Raw genomic sequence first — 4,454 nt, forward strand, 5'->3', positions numbered from 1 at the left:
CCACTATTTCATGAAAGAAGATGTTTCTGCCAAATGTCCAAGGGAAGGAATCTTACTCAATTCTATTGCTGGTTAGAGCATTTCTTTTTGAAAAAAATAAAAATTACAAGTTTCTGAAATGAAATCTGAAGATTATCCAGTATTAAATATATAGAATTTTTTAAATGGATATAAGAGCATGAAAAGAAAATTTGAAGTTACCAAAGGATATTCCAGAGTGCAAGAGGGAAGTACTGTGTACACAAAGTATATTAGAGCCTTATATTTGTAGTTATAGAGGTACCTTTGTAACGTGGGTCCAGTGTGACTGTCAAAGTTGATGCGAGGCTCTTGGAAGAGGAAAATATAATGCATGTAGCATCCTTCCAGCACTTTGCACGTACTTTTGCATCTTTTATCTCACTATATCCTCACCATTCCTGAAATGGGTAAGTTGGGTTTTATTTCTAATGTGAGATGAAGAAATGGAAGCCTAAAGAATTTAAATAATTAGCTCACAGTTGATAGCAAACCACTGACAAAACAGGAATCTAGACATCTTGACTCTCAGTTCAATGCTCATCCCATGTCCTCATACTTGTTCCCTTGATGTTAAGCAGATGAAGCGGCAACTGTGTGTGCTTTGTGAAATAGACCAAAACAAATCTGTTGTACAATGATCACTGATGGTGGTGCAAGGAGCAAAAAGAGATAGGAAAAAACCACACACACACTGTTTAAAAGAAATATAAATTGGAATTCTTCACAATGAAAAACTTCTGTTTTGCAAACGATACTGTTAAGAACATGAAAAGACAAGCCATGGGCTAAGAGGAGATATTGGCAAAACAGAAAGGACTTGTATCCAAAATATGTAAATTGCTCTGCAAATTCAATAATAGGAAAACATCCAACCAATTAAACATGGAAGAATATTTGAAGACACTTCACCAAAACACAGGGATGACAAATAAGCCCAGGAGAAGTCGCTCATCTTCATTAGTCATCAGAAAAATGCAAATTAAAATCACAATGAGACACTGCTACACACCTAATACAAAGGCTAAAATAAAAATATCAGACAATATCAAGAGGTGATAAGCATGTTAAGTGACTAGAATTCTCACATCTTGCTGGTGGGAATGCAAAATGCACAACCATTTTTAGTAATTTTTTATAAGTCACTGAACAACCCAGAAATGCCACTCCTAGATATTTACCCAAGAGAAATGAAAACACGATCACAGAAAGGCCTGTGCCTGGATGTCTATAGCAGCTTAGTTCACCATTTCTCTAAACCGAAAACAACTCAAAATGCACTTTAATAAGTGGATAAACAAACGGTGGCACATCCATGTAAAGGAACACTAGTCTGCAGTGAAAAGTACTGAAGCGTGTAACACCCTGGATGGATCTTAACGGCATTCTGCCAAACGAAAGAAGCCAGGCTCAAAAGGTTACATACTTTATGATTCTGTTTACATGATAATCTGGAAAACGCAAAAACGGATCAGTAGTTGCCAGGGGCTGAAAATAGAGGGAGAGCTTGATCGCCAAGGGGCATAAGGACATTTTTTGAAGGAGATGGGACAGTTCTAAATCTTGACCCTGGTAGCTGTTACATTATTTGTAACCTGATGTGTTAAACTCATAGAATTGCACATCAAAATGGTCAATGTCATACGTAAATTATGCTACATTTAAAAAGGAATACAAATACATAAAATCTAGTTGAAATCAAAAGACATGATAACTAGTTGATGTCAAAAGAACAAATATGCCAGACAATAAAAAAACATAAATTGTCCAAAGTGTCTCCTATTTGACAGTAAACTTAAATTAGCAGTTGAAATGTCCAATTACTCTTTGAAAGTGAAACTGAATCTAACATCTGATTGGTTAGAGTCCATGTACAACTTTGAAAAGTACATGTTAACGATAACATAAGAATGAAATAGAGCAATAAGTGAGCTAAATAGCTATTTAATATAATTTTCTAAATGAAATAATTAACCAAAAAGGCCTTTACTTACTAATTTATTCAGCTATACAGAAATAATCTGAATAATCAAGCCTCCAGGATGTAAACTGGCAAATCTTTACTCAACAAAGGCAAATAGCCTGAGGCGCCACTTGCGGTGGGGCGGCAGCAGGCGGCGGCGGGTGGCTCGTGGGGCCAGTGCAAGGGCGGTGGTGGCCCTGCGGGGCGGCTGCCGGACTGCGGCTCGGGGTGGTCACACGAGGGACCCGCACGGGGCCCTTATGCAGGGCACCTGGGACCGCCCCAGACATGAAGCGCTACCTTTGGGAGCGCTACCGGGAGGCAAAGAGGAGCACAGAATTGGTTACTTCAGTTATGAGCAACTTGCTGAATCCAGATGCCATCTTCTCCAACAATGAGATGAGCCTGTTGGACATTGAAATCTACGGCTTGAAAGATGATGATTACACCTTGGTGTTTTATTCTAAGCACCTCCACACACTGATAATTTAATGCCGCTCGGGACCTTCTCATCAACGAACACAGGTATCCCATGGAAATCAGGAAGTATGAGTATGACCCAAACTTCGCAATCCGTGGACTGCATTATGACGTGCAGCAGTCGGTCTTGATGAAGATCAGTGCTTTTCATTACATCCAGCTGGGAACTGTCTACAGAGGCCTAAGCGTGGTCCCTGATGAGGAAGTCATTGAAATGTACCAGGGCTCCCACGTGCCTTTGGAACAGATGAGCGACTTTTATGAGAGTTCCCACGGAAACACCATGACATCACGTCCATGTTCATGGACATCTTCTCTCTGCCCGAGATGACCCTGCTGTCCGGTGTGAATGAGTACTTTCTGAAGAACAACATCGACTATGAGCCTGTGCACCTGTACAAAGACGTCAAGGATTCAGTTCGGGAGGTGCACACCAAAGGAATCATGTACAGAGCAGTTGAAGCAGATATTGAAAAGTACATCTGCTACCCTGAGCAGACCCGTGCAGTGTTGGCCAAACTGGCTGATCATGGCAAGAAGATGTTTCTCATCACCAATAGCCCCAGTAGCTTTGTGGATGAAGGGATGAGGTATATCGTTGAAAAAGACTGGAGGGACCTGTTTGATGTGGTCATCGTTCAGGCAGAGAAGCCAGACTTCTTTGGTGATAAGTAGAGTCCCTTCCAAAAGGTGAATGTGAAAGGCGTCTTACTCTAGGATAAAATCTACACGTTGCAGAAAGGCCAGATTTATAAGCAGGGCAATTTAGATGAACTTTTGAAGTTTACTGGATGGAGGGGATCCAAAGTGTTGTATTTTGGTGACCATGTATACAGTGACCTGGTGGACTTGACCCTAAAGCATGGCTGGTGAATGGGTGCAATTATCCTGGAATTGAGATCTGAGCTCAGAATCATGAACATGGAAAAGTACATTCAAACAATTACCTGGCTACAGACCTTGACTGGGTTATTGGAGCAGATGCAAGTTCACAGAGATGCGGAGTCACAGCTGGTTTTGCAGGAGTGCAAAAAGGAGAGGAAGGAGTTGAGAGAAATGACCAAAGTTTCCTTCAGCGCCCAGTTTGGAAGCTTGTTCCGCATAGACCAGAACCCCACGTACTTCCTGCGGCGCCTGTTGTGATTTGCCGACATCTACGTGGCATCCCTGAGCTGCCTCCTGAGCTATGACATCAGCTACACGTTCTACCCCTGGAGGACCCCACTGCAGCACGAGCTTCCTGCCTGGTCTGACAGGCCCCCGGCCGCCAGGCTGCCACTCCTGCAGGAGGCCCAGGCCAAGTAGCCAGCGGCCCAGCCACGCTGGGCGCGAAAAGCCAGGACCAGCAGCGGCCCCGCACTGGGCAGACTTTGTGTGGACGTGACTGTCGCTTACAGACATGCCTTGTGATATCTGTTTTGTACATTACGGAGGATACCCCCCAGCTCGTGAAGACAGGAGCTAGCAGCCCACGGGAACTGCCTTCCTGTACATGTGGGGACAGCGGCTGGCTACCTGTCAACACCCTGTGATCAGCCTTCTTGTTTACTAAGGTACCGTAACTGGCATCAGATTTTCTGGGATGGGGAGGCTTCTTGATACCATCTCTGGATTCCAGCAGGTGCCGTTTTGAAACTCTTCCATGGAAAATTCAAGGAAAAACTGAACATTCACAGGCCGTGCAGGGGCCCAGTGATGTGCACCGGTGAACTGCTCACAGAAAGCTGATGCTTGAGCGAGCTTTCCGATAGCATACCACGATGTCAGTGGCAGAGATGGCCCCTAGATGACAGCCGGTTCCCAGATACCTTCTCGTACTAGGGCTTTGGCACTCTGGTGCCTCACTTGAAAGCAGACTCAGCCTCTCTGGAAGTCTTTCGTGAGAAAAAAGAACAAGAGAAGTTGCAAGTCCTTGGCCTTGATTGTCCTCAGTATCCATGTGCCGTGTCCTGCCCCCTGCAGGGGAAGGATCATTGTGCCCCAAGTGATGGGC

General features: G+C 44.1%; 1 pseudogene; it reads left to right on the forward strand.

Annotated features, from left to right (window-relative positions):
• Positions 1-2,148: 2,148 nt before the first annotated feature.
• Positions 2,149-3,766, forward strand: LOC136134063 (5'-nucleotidase domain-containing protein 3 pseudogene; annotated as a pseudogene).
• Positions 3,767-4,454: the final 688 nt, after the last annotated feature.

This window comes from Phocoena phocoena, chromosome 14 (assembly GCF_963924675.1).
Source record: "Phocoena phocoena chromosome 14, mPhoPho1.1, whole genome shotgun sequence".
NCBI lineage: Eukaryota > Metazoa > Chordata > Mammalia > Artiodactyla > Phocoenidae > Phocoena > Phocoena phocoena.